We start from the raw sequence: 13,259 nt of genomic DNA on the forward strand, positions 1-13,259 counted from the left end.
CAGGAAAGCAGGAGTAGGACCCAAATGCAGACAACGGAGGCTGAGCAGATGCAGTTTGATTATTTTATGAATAAAAGAAGGCTTAAGCTGAAACTGATCAAGACACAGGTGAAAACAATCAAACACAGGAAGCAACACTAAAAGACACTTGAGGGAAGGAGGCTATTTCAAAATAAAACAGGAAATAAGAGAACACAAACCGAAAACCATGACATGATTGAAACAACTTACCATGCTTCCCTTAGATTCACCATGAACTGCAAAGCGTTAAGTGATGGACAGTACTCTTTGCGGTCATAGAACTTTTATATATTGTCTGTATCAAATGTTCATACAGAGAGTGGGAAAGGGCTTTTAGGTATTCTACACTTTCAGACTGGAATATATTGCAGAATTTTTTGCCATGATTTGATTTCTTTGAATGCTTTTAAATCCATTTTGAAGGACGTGGAGACAGAATCGTTGGGGTGTCGGTGCTTAAACTGATATTATGGCTTGTACTGCACTTTGTTCCTTGAGATGTTATATATTGTAGTATTGTATGTTCTTCTGTTTTGTGTCTGTTTACAATCTCTTGTTTTTATCTAGTGCTACTGCCTATCTTGGACTCCCTTGAAAAAGAGATTTTTAATCTCGATAGGACCTATCCTGGTTAAATAATGGTTAAATAAAATAATCCAGGCAGTGTGCGCAGCTCTGGCAGTGACTCAGGAGAGCACAGCACACTCTCCATTGAAAATAATGGCCTTGCTGTGTGCAAAGTTGCACTTGCACACTTGCCAAAAGCTCAATATTAAAGTGTAGTGAATGCATGGAGAATTCTTTCCTGCTCCATTTGCACCAGAGCTGGTCGGTCAGTCATACTACTCACTTTAAGATATTACTTGACAGAGACTATTGTCCTGTGAATTGCTGTGGCAACCAAAGTTTATACATTAACTTTCATTCCAGTAGGATTTCAAAGAAACCCCCCCCTGGGCAATGTAATGATTCCTGTGCTTTGTAGCAATAGGCCTAGTATTTGTATGTGTTTATGACATTGCACCTGTCAGAAAATCATATTTTAGTACGTTGGAAAAGACACAGACATTTAAATGCATGAAAAAGAAGTTAGCTCTTGTAAAATAAAGAAAAAAGGGCAGGTGAAAGCTCCCTGCAGTCGTTGTATGACCCCTGTACTATTTTGGAATAGTTATGGTGGTAATTTTGCAGGCGATCCAAGAGGAACGTAAAGATGATGGAATAATGCTTTATGTTTTGGAGGGGGAGAGAGGAATGGACAGGTCTTCATAAGCTGACAAGTAGAATGTATGAAGAGGCACATTAAGGGAGAGTGAGAGTGGAATACATTAGAAGCCGAAGCTGAAGTATCAGTATACACTCTCCCTACGGTTCTACCAAGGCCCATAATTCCCCAGGAAATCAAGGCCGGGGCCCGTGGAAATGGATCACATCACTGTTGTTTGCTCATTAGACAGAGGGGAATTCAGCATAATGTTAACAACCACATCACCTTGCTCCTGCGTTTTTTTTAAGACTTGTTTATGCAGCAGACATTTATTTTGGGGGGTAGAGTGAGGGGAGGATGATCCATCATGGGCTGCAGTTAATAAAATTACAGCTCACACTGGCTCGTACATCCCCTTGATTCATCACCTGCTGCCAGTGGCTTTCTGCCACACCCTATCAGTCTTGGCTACTGAAAACCTCCAGTCTGAGAGAGACTTTGGGGAAATCAAAGGCAAAAAACAGTAATGGGATTTTGATTAGCAAACGTTTTGCAGTGGTGAAGCTTCCCCATGATGTGTGACAGTTGTAAATGAGCGCCCATCTCATCCTGAGGCAACGGGCGGATGTGGGAGCAACTGACCTGGAGGGCCGAGCTGGCTTGGCTGGCGTTCAGTGCCACCATCATGGGAGGACGGGGAAACGTAGGCGAGGAGCGATGAGCAGACAGAGGCAGCTGCTGCAGCCTAGGGGTGACCTACAGGAGGGAATTGCACATCTGTAACAGCTGACAGGCCAATAAGGGCCCAACGTCCCATTATCATCAGCAGCAGGACGTCTGCACAGAATCACACTCAGGCTGAACTGAGTTTCATCTGCAATACGCAGCAGGGCAACTGCCATGCAGCTGGCAATTATTTCACCTACTGATTCTCCCAAAACCTCCTTTTACTGCACTTATAAATATACCATAAATATTATCATATCTGGGCAATTTTATTTGTCAGTGAAATCAGTAGCAAAGAGCAGCACTTAGGAACAAATTACAGCAGCATAAAATTGCTATTAGTTTCTCCCTCAATGGTGATGTGTCATGAACAGTTTGATAATAATGGGCATGGACAAGTGAAGTTAAAAGTAATATAATGGCAACAGTACTATTTGTTATGAGCAATAATGGCAGCAATTGTCTTGTGTGAAAATGAGACATGTAAATCAAGAACAAACAACAAAATGATGAAGAGGAGGGAGATTATTCAGCTCCACTGAACATAACGATCAGCCCTTCACTGATCTTATCTGTACACATTTCACAATCTTTCTCTCTGTGTTTAGTTTGAGAACTGAATCTGGTACATTGTTCCTGTTCTGATGTTGCTGTTGAGTTTAAATGCAGTTTTTCAATGCTGTGGGCACTACAAGCAAAACACCATTCACCTCCATTGTATTGGGCTGGAGCAAAAAAACTCAGAGAGATATCTCAAAACCTGGTCAAATAAAACCAAATCTATCTGCATGCCTTGATAGAGGTTAGTAATAAAATATGCTTTTTTTTAATTTTGGTGAATTAACCCTTAAAAGAGGAAGAGGCATTCATAGGCATTCTTGTTGGCATATGTTGTTGATACAGGAAATTTTTCCAATGTACACATATTGTTTGTAAAAACTTTTTCTGTTTAAAATTAGCTTGTATGTGTCTGCTTGGATTTGAAAGTTTGATTCGCCGAATTCTCTCGCCCCTCCCTAACCATGATGAAATAGTCAAGACTCCAAGGTTCTATTACATATGTCAGCTGCCATGCTAGTATAAATGTATGTATAAAAGTATAAATGGCAGAACATTGGCTGACCTTAGCACCAGTTTGTGCCTCTCACACATACTGTAGGCGATGGTAGCATTAACAAGTCTGATAAATGCCAGGAACAAAAATGTTATACAACACAGGTACGCACACAGTGACTCTATCAAAGGGACCATAAACATGCTTCTAGTGACTGTCAAAGCTCCACCCGATTCCCTGTCTTTCTAGCAGAGAAACAGATAGTCTGAGAGTAGCTGCGCATGGCTGGTTAGCTCTGACTACCAGCTCTACGTCGCTATCCATGCTACACTGAGCAGTGGTCAGTCAGTGTTCCCTGTGTCCCCTGACCCCCCTCATCACACACTACATAGCCATGAGGCCTCTCCTCCTACAGACGTTGCTCCCTCAATCCTCTGTTGCATTTTTTAAATGGTTGTGGTAGCAGAAAGTGCTACTATAATCATCCTGAGATAATCGAGAAGAACTGTGTTAAAGAGGAGGGGAATGCAGTAGAGAAGATAAACCAGGCAGCTCCATTTATAGTCTAATTACTGGAAGGGATCTCTGTTACGCTCTCAGAGATGGCTGGAAATGGCTCCCAGCCTCTCTACAGTCACTGTGCACTGAAGCATGGCGGAGCAGCCGACTGCCAGTGCAGAGATGTGTTGACGAAGAAGAATGACAATGCTTTGTTATCTACATGTGTGAAGTTTTGTTGCCACACAAGTAGAAGAGTGGGAGTTTTATGAGAGCTAAAGGGGCTTACAAAGCACTGTTGAGGCTTGCCAGGTTGCTTCCTGTACTGTTTCTGTCCAGAATACTGTTACTGATCAGTAACAGTATTCTGCCGCTAAAAGACGGGAGGGGGGGTCAGCCACCACAAATCAGTATGAAAAAAGCAGATGAATAGATTTCCAATTCTAACACACCCGCAGTAGCTCTGTTAATGACCCAGAGGGCTGTAATCCAAGGTGTTGGACATGGGAATGCACTCACAGGGCTAGGTACCCAGATGTCCTCCTCTCTCACTCCGCTCACATTCTTCAGAAACATTTTAAACAGCCATTAATCTCCATCTCCACGACTGACATACCATTTCTTCTTTCCCCTCACTAAAGGAGGCGATACTTTCTGCGATAACTGCCTTTGTTTTACAGGAAAGACAAAATGGTTTTATTCCCTGCATAAGATTACATCCATTAAAAGAAAACAAACATTTCTCTGAGGAAGCTACTTCCCGCCATCAACCCATACTTCCCAGCTGTGGTACAGGAATTGTCACATTTCCTGCTTCGGAACAAAACATTGCCAGTAAATATAATCAAGGAAGCAACTGATTAACAATTTTCTCCAAACACATATCAGGTAATGCAAATCAGTTGTGAGTTAGTTGATTCTGTAATGCATAGGATACAGCAGTGTAAATAAATGTAATTGCACAGAAAATAATTTCACAGGTAAGTATAATTTAAATGATACATATATATATATATGCATATATGCATATATATATATATGCATATATATATATATATATATATATATATATATATATATATATATATATATATATATATATATAAAAAAAAACTTTGTCCTTCACCCTCCGCGGGTGGTCTCATCCTTCGAGCTCGGGTCCTCTACCAGAGGCCTGGGAGCTTGAGGGTTCTGCGCAGTATCTTTGCTGTTCCCAGTACTACACTCTTCTGGACCGAGATGTCTGGTGTTCTTCCAGGGATCTGCTGTAGCCACTCCTCCAGTTTGGGGGTCACTGCCCCGAGTGCTCCAATGACCACAGGCACCACTGTTGCCTTCACCTTCAAGGCCTTCTCCAGCTCTTCTCTGAGCCCTTGGTACTTCTCTAGTTTCTCATGTTCCTTCTTCCTGATGTTGCCATTGCTTGGTATCGCCACGTCAACCACAACGGCTTTCCTCTACTGTTTGTCAACCACCACGATGTCAGGCTGGTTCGCCATTACCATTCTGTCAGTCTGGATCTGGAAGTCCCACAGGATCTTGGCTCGGTCATTCTCTACCACCTTTGGAGGTGTTTCCCACTTTGACCTCGGGGTTTCCAGTCCATACTCAGTGCAGATGTTCCTGTACACTATGCCAGCTACTTGGTTATGGCGCTCCATGTATGCTTTTCCTGCCAGCATCTTACACCCTGCAGTTATGTGCTGGATTGTCTCAGGGGCCTCTTTGCACAGCCTACACCTTGGGTCTTGTCTGGTGTGGTAGATCTGGGCCTCTATTGCTCTGGTGCTCAGGGCCTGCTCCTGTGCAACCATGATGAGTGCCTCTGTGCTGTCCTTCAATCCAGCCCGCTCTAGCCATTGGTAGGAGTTCTTGATATCAGCCACTTCAGTTATGTTCCGGTGGTACATCCCATGTAGGGGTTTGTCCTCCCATGATGTTCCCTCCTCCAGCACGTCTTCCTCTGTTCCCCATTGCCTGAGACATTCCCTGAGCACGTCATCTGTTGGGGCCTTATCTTGGATGTACTTGTGGATCTTGGATGTTTCATCCTGGATAGTGGCTCTCACACTCACTAGTCCACGGCCGCCTTCCTTACGGCTAGCGTACAGTCTCAGGGTGCTGGATTTGGGATGGAACCCTCCATGCATGGTGAGGAGCTTTCGCGTCTTAACGTCTGTGGTCTGTATCTCTTCCTTTGGCCACCTTATTATTCCCGCAGGGTATCTGATCACTGGCAGGGCGTAGCTGTTTATTGCCTGGGCCTTGTTCTTGCCATTGAGCTGACTTCTTAGGACTTGCCTTACTCGTTGGAGGTATTTGGCCGTTGCCGTCTTCCTTGTTGCCTCTTCGAGGTTGCCAAGGTACTTGTAACCATCCTCAATGTCTGCTATTGTTCCTTCTGGGAGTGAGACTCCTTCTGTGTGGACTACCTTCCCTCTCTTTGTCACCATTCGACTGCACTTCTCAAGCCCGAATGACATCCCAATGTCAGAGCTGTAGATCCTGGTGGTGTGGATCAGTGAGTCGATGTCCCGCTCGCTCTTAGCGTATAGCTTGATGTCATCCATGTAGAGGAGGTGATTGATGGTGGCCCCGTTCCTGAGTCGGTATCCATAGCCAGTCTTGTTGATTATTTGGCTGAGGGGGTTCAGACCTATGCAGAACAGCAGTAGGGACAGAGCATCTCCTTGGTATATGCCACATTTGATGGATACTTGTGCAAGTGGCTTGCCATTGCCATTGGCCTCAAGGGTGATTTTCCACAGCCTCATCGAGTTTGCAATGAAGTCTCTTAGAGTCCTGTTGATGTTGTACATCTCCAAGCATTCAGTGATCCATGTGTGTGGCATTGAGTCATATGCTTTCTTGTAATCAATCCAGGCAGTGCATAGGTTGGTGTGTCGGGTTCTGCAGTCTTGGGTGACTGTTCTGTCAACCAGGAGTTGGTGTTTTGCTCCTCTGGTTCCTTTGCCGATGCCCTTCTGTGCTTTGCTCATGTATTGATCCATGTGTCCACTTATCTTAGCCGCGATGATGCCTGACATGAGCTTCCATGTTGTGGAGAGACAGGTTATTGGCCGATAGTTGGATGGGACTGTACCCTTTGCGGGATCCTTCAGGATCAGTATTGTACGCCCTTTGGTAAGCCATTCAGGGTGTGTCCCATCCCTTAGCAGCTGGTTCATTTGTGCTGCTAGAAGCTCACTGCGCTCGTGGAGTGCAGTGAGCTTTCCCAAAAGTCTTGGGGATCATCAAGATGTTTTCTGGCAAAAATGAGACGAGCCTTAATGTTCTTTTTGCTCAGCAGTGGTTTTCGTCTTGGAACTCTGCCATGCAGGCCATTTTTGCCCAGTCTCTTTCTTATGGTGGAGCCATAAACACTGACCTTAACTGAGGCAAGTGAGGCCTGCAGTTCTTTGGATGTTGTTGTGGGGTCTCTGAATGGCTGAAGAAGAGCAAAATGAAGACTTTGGAGTGGCCTAGTGGAGAAAAGTTTAGCAAACTGTTTGCAAATGTTTATTCAACATCTGTTGCATAATAGCTGAACCTTATATGGATTCAGATGTGAGTTTGATACAGCATTCTAGTATGGCTGACAGACGAAGAAGAAGAACAAAATGAAGACTTTGGAGTGGCCTAGTCAAAGTCCTGACCTGAATCCTATTGAGATGCTGTGGCATAACCTTAAAAAGGCAGTTCATGCTCGAAAACCCTCCAATGTGGCTGAATTACAACAATTCTGCAAAGATGAGTGGGTCAAAATTCCTCCACAGCGCTGTAAAAGACTCATTGCAAGTTATCGCAAATGCTTGATTGCAGTTGTTGCTGCTAAGGATGACCCAACCAATTATTAGGTTTAGGGGGCAATCACTATTTCACACAGGGCCATGTAGGTTTGGATTTTGTTTTCCCTTAATAACAACCTTCATTTAAAAACTGCATTTTGTGTTTACTTGTGTTATCTTTGACTAATATTTAAATTTGTTTGATGATCTGAAACATTTAAGTGTGACAAACATGCAAAAAATTAAGAAATCAGGAAGCGGGCAAACACTTTTGCACACCACTGTGTATATATATATATATATATATATATATATATATATATATATATATATATATATATATATATATATAAATTGCAGATAAATATAGATATAATTAATTGCACAGGACAAATAAATATGGTTATGGTTAAAATCAATTTTCGCCCATTTAACAATTAGATATTTAAAATCTGATTACACAAATGTGTAAACCATCCCTTAAATGCCCCAGTGTACTCTCAATTCACTATTTACAATTTCCAATCCTTTAAAAAGCATTAATATTTCCAAAAAACTACAATTCCCTAGAGGCCCGCTATGCAGCTTGATACAAATCAGCACCACAGTTGTAATTCTTCCAGTCACATTAGTGTTACTATGGAAACCAAATGCTGATTCACTGACTCAATAGAAGTCCTTGGCAAAATCAAAAGTTAAAGATCAAGTCTAAAAACAGTTAACACAATTTCTATCTGTGAAATAACATTAGCTAACACTTTACAATACAGTAGATCAGATTTGTTTCTCCATATTTACTGTGCATTGATACATTTCAATTTGGCTAGTTAATGTGTCTACGTTCCATTGTGGTTGGTTAACGTGCCTATTAACTCAAGCCCAAACAACCCTTGGTGAAATCTGCTATCCTACATATTAAAGTGATCATATTATGCTCATTTTCAGGTTCATAATTTTATTTTGGGGTTGTACCAGAATAGGTTTACATGGTTTCATTTTCAAAAAACACTGCACATTGCTGCAGCACCTCTTTTCTCTGTGTGTCTTGAACGCTCCGTTTCAGCTACTGAGTGAGGCATCTTAACTTCTATTCGATCTTTGTTGAGAGTTGCACATGCGCAGTACCTAGGTAAGGACTACTAGGCAATCAGAAGCAGAGTAGGGCGGGTCCTGACGAGCAAGGTAGTGTGATCCAAAACAAAGGCGCTTCAGCGAGTAACTATGGCTTCGGTTCAGCCGTACATGTTCGAACCCGAGTCTGATACCAAAAAACAGGCAGAACAACCCGAACCAGCTTCACAACCTAGACTGTAGCAAGATGTTTCAGAGTGGTAAGTTATTAATTTGTAACTAATTTATCTTTCATATGGAACCTTTTAACTGTGCACTGTTTCTACATCACAGTAACAACTTTATGCCTATTGACTGCCTGGAGGGTATCTAACGTTATTTTAATTTCATATTTAGGTGTACTTGTGGAAACTGCTCAATTTGTGCATTATGTGCATGATGTTACATAGTGACGTAGATACGTTACAGAAGTAAAGGCTGGACTACAGTCGAGCTGTTTTCAGGCAGTTCAGGAGCAGTGTTTTCTGTGGAAGAGGGTAACTCCCTTTGGGGTGGACTTTGGGCTTTTTTACTTTGCAAACGTATTACATGCACAAAAAAAGATATATAACACAATAAAGGAAAGGGGAAAGCCAAAAACATAATATGACCACTTTAATGTACTGTATACTACATAGATCTACAAACAACACACAATATATACCAAGTTTAAGAAATTACATTATCAACCAAAATTGCCTGATGTTATTCATACTGCTCTGATTTTTTCCGACCTTCCTGTGTTACTGCCAGTAACCCAAGCAGGTGCACATCTTTACTGAGAGATAAATCTAACTCTAGATGGATTTTTACACAATAGTGCTTCAATAGATTCACTCACTTTTGACCGTTTCATTACAGCTGTCAAATACTTAATATCCACAGGGGCACTTAAAATGACGTAATTTACAAAATTCACTTTTATCCAGACATCCAGACCATGGAGACCTCAATGGTAACTATGGTGGTGTGTGTGTGTGTGTGTGTGTGTATCTGTGTTTTTATGTTTTGGCAAAAATGGATCTACAAATGTGTAAATATCACTTTACATGTATTTGTTGTGGTGAAACTATTTACATTTGTAAAACCTATAGCATTTTCATGTGAAATTAAAATACGTTTTTCCAGCGTAAGTTATGCATATTTGCAAATTGCTCTGTATTTTTGTGGATATGACTTTACACAACACAAATACAAAATACATGTTTGTAGTGTAGCATAGTGAAATATTTGTGGGTCATGGTGCACATTTGTGGATTGTCTTCTGTGGGTTTCAACTAACAAAGTCCAATAAAAACTTCCATGAGGATCCACCATGAGCATCTTTGCCAGACCCAAAATGCACCTGTTGGTCACGCACAATTGTGGGGATGTTTGATTTGGGTCACTAGCGTGCTCCCAGGGTGGTGCACTGAATCAGTGATTAATTAAGGGAGACGATTGTTGTGCATTTTTTGCACAGTTCACAATCTGCGAGGCTGTGATAATACACAGGGAACACTAATCATGGAGCTAAAACTTTTAATCTTGATGGGTTAGTGTGTTTTATTCCTGGCAAGCAAAGGTTTACTGTTGATTTAGCACACCTGTACATAGTGTGACATTTACTATTCATGCAGAACACAATCATTGCTTGCCAAGATGCAATCCCTTGAGTATTATTAAATAGGCCCTGGGTAGCATGGCATATATATCCCCTCGCAGGTTGTGAAGGCTGTCACAGGAAGGGTTATTTAAGTTATGATTTAAAGGCATTTCAGGCTTCTTGCCACTGACAGCACCAAATGTGTGAAAAGCCCCACCACTACAGGAAAAGCATGAGGAAACAAAGCATCAAAAACAGGTGAACGTCCTGCTACATTTTAGTGAGGATGAACACCGGTGCTAAAGCAACCTTGACCTTTTTGTTGACACCTTCTAATTTGGCTTGAGAGGTAATTAGGTGGATGATGGATGTCTTGCTCTTTTATTATGTTGATTCATCCACTGGATCTCAAAATTTTATAGTGACTTTAACTGATGCCTGGAGGAAATGGGAAAAAGCTGTTGAAGTTGTATCGTTGTTGTTTCTCTGCGTGTCATGTGATATTTGCCACTGAAATGTGCCTATTTATTTTATGTATTACAACATTGAGTAAAAGTAGATTAAATGTGGCTTTTTTCCACACTGCAACAAATATTTTTTATTGTCAAAGTAAAAGCAGATCTCTACAAAGTGATCTAAATTAATTACAATTATAAAATACAAAAAACTATTGACCCCCTTTAATAGGACCCACATAAATAATCGGTGGTGCAGCTGATTGGTTTTTAGAAGTCACATGATTGGTTTAATATAGATCACCTGTGTGTAGTCAAGGGGTTTTAGTTAATTGTAGGGTGACAGGTAACTTATGGCCTTAGGAAGCCCTTAGATAGGTGTGACTGTTTAAGCTCAGTTCAGGTAGTGTTTAGTTGCTGTCCTGACAAACTTAATGCTACCTGACTGATTTAAGATGGTTCTTTCTCTTCCTTTGCAGTGGTGAGGTACGTTAACATTTGGCTTGGAACTAACTAACTAATTAGCAACTCCAACCACTGTACACTGACAGTTCTGTTTGTTTTTACCCTCACACCTTGAACAGGCCAAGCCTACTTGAAGAGAGTACAAACTGCAGGTTGTGAGGTATTTTGTTTAATTAAATTTTAACACTGGTTTTGTGTTTTTTAAATCATTGCTTGTAGTAATGTTTTTGTGACTGCTCTAGGAGCAGTTGTGTCACAGTGTCCTGTAGTCGTCTGGGGATGTATAATAGAAGTCAGGTAGACATTTTAATACAATGGTTTTATTTCCCCAGGATTGTTTTTTTAATTGATTTATTATTGCCTGTTGATAGCTGCTGTCCTGCTTCTTGATTTATTCTATCTTTGTGCTGGACCATTTGTTTGCTTTTATTTGTGTTCTTGTTGTAGTATTAGAGGCTACCTAACTTCTCATTTGATTTCTCTTTAATCTAGTTCTTGGAGCACAAGTTAAGGGCCACCCTCCCTCTACATGGCATGTGGCGAACCTATGCATATTTTAACATGTTGTCACCATGGAAATTATGAGGTTCGATCTGACATTTTTGTCAAAATTAGTTATTCTTATTCTGTGACAATTTATTAACATCATGTGAGGGTGTTTGTTTTAAGTTGTATGCATTTTTGGACTTTTTATTTGGGAAAACAAAGGTTCTATCTCCAAAGTCAAACTCTAACTTGGGTCTACTTGTGAGCCAATCAGCACTTGGAATTCACACAAGAGGACTAATCGGGTTCTGCTTCTTTGTCATGACTGCTCAGTGGCAGCTGTCATTTTCATGTATGAAAGAGACTCGTACTACACATCACTTTCACTAATTGGAATGCAAAAACTTTGAAGCTCTATCTCAAAACTGCTCAGAACGCAGATATAATATCATTCCAAGGTGGCGATGTAGTAATGTGTTTTTTGGTTTGCAGTGAGCTTGCAGTGGCACAGACTTGTATGGTGGTAGGTGGGTATCCCCTTTCCCTCTACGTGTGGAGAACAAAGACTGAGGCCTACATGGAAAAGGTAAAGCCTTGACTAAGAGGCCTGAATGGGAAAACAAAGGCCAAACAGTAAAATAGCACCAAATCCCTGCAGGTCCATTAAGTCACACCTGTGTGCAAGATTTAAGCTTGAATCCAAACCCTGGATTCCTACTGGACGAGCCATCACTGGAGCGCAGGAAGCCCTGATGACATCATCATATCACACCCTGTAAACTCACAGCACACTGGTCAAACCCCGTCTTTCCACTGTAACTCCAGTTACTAAAGGAGGCGCTCAACGTTGAACTTTAATTCTTAACAAGCAACAGAGTGTTTGCTGTGTTTCCACACTTTTTGTATCCCGATTGTTATACTCCACATAACAATCTTTACCTGCAGAACGAAGATACGGATTTACTGTTTTTCTTCACGGAGAGAAGAATAACTGCTGAGCCCTGCCCTCTTCCCCACTAAAAGTCGACTGCTGCTTCCCCCTGCTGCCGCCCCAAGGAACAGTTTTGCCGTTGAATCCACAGACAGCGCGGGACCCGGCTACATCAGCATCCAAGCCTGAGAGGATAATCCCAACGGCCTGATGCATTAAATCACTATCAAGAGCGATCTAAAGTAAGAGGCTTGTGTCTGGGCAGAGATAGATTTTTATAACTGTTATTTAATTTAAGCTTCATCTGTTGTGAATTGTATTTAGCATTATTGTGGAAAGTAACGTGTTGCGTTTCTGCTGTGTTTTTGTGCTTAGCACTTTCTATTGTGTATCAGTACCATATCGCTGGGCCGTTTAACTGTTAGTTTTAGCCACTGTGGAAGCTAATAACTGTGCTTTCAGACCAAAGTCCAGTAACACAGCTGCTGAATGAAAGTTAGCTGTCGGGTTCCTGTGTGATAAAGGGACAGCTATTGTCTTACCATGACATTTCAGATCTTCTGTACCTTTATTACTCTGTGTGCTTTTCTTCCTCTCTCTCCTCTTCACTAACCCACATGCATTTGCATACATCTACACACATCTCAAATAACCCAGTTAATGTGGAGTTACGCTCCATGCCATCTTGAAGACAAATAGATCGTGTCCTCCAGTTTAGCTCTCCCTCTTTTATTTGCGTTTCATGGGTCTGCCCACCATTTTGGATCTGTGTGTGACGACCACGCACACACGTGGTTACGTGTGCTGTGCATGGTCTCCTCGCTTCCCCCTTCTCTATTGTCCCACGCACCTACACTTCTATACACACGCATTTTACATGCTTGCTGATTGCTGTATGCTTGTTGTGTTTCGAGTAGATGATAGTGGTTGTTG

The 13,259-nt window shown here is 41.6% G+C and overlaps 1 long non-coding RNA gene across 1 annotated transcript in view; it reads right to left on the reverse strand.

The window, feature by feature from the left end:
* Nucleotides 1-13,259, reverse strand: part of LOC122862922 — a 40,524-nt gene that overhangs the window by 24,684 nt on the left and 2,581 nt on the right. The window contains exon 2 of the long non-coding RNA XR_006374876.1: nucleotides 1,871-1,984. This is a non-coding gene — a long non-coding RNA (uncharacterized LOC122862922). The remainder of the gene's footprint in view (nucleotides 1-1,870; nucleotides 1,985-13,259) is intronic.

This window comes from Siniperca chuatsi, linkage group LG16, assembly GCF_020085105.1.
Source record: "Siniperca chuatsi isolate FFG_IHB_CAS linkage group LG16, ASM2008510v1, whole genome shotgun sequence".
Lineage (NCBI taxonomy): Eukaryota > Metazoa > Chordata > Actinopteri > Centrarchiformes > Sinipercidae > Siniperca > Siniperca chuatsi.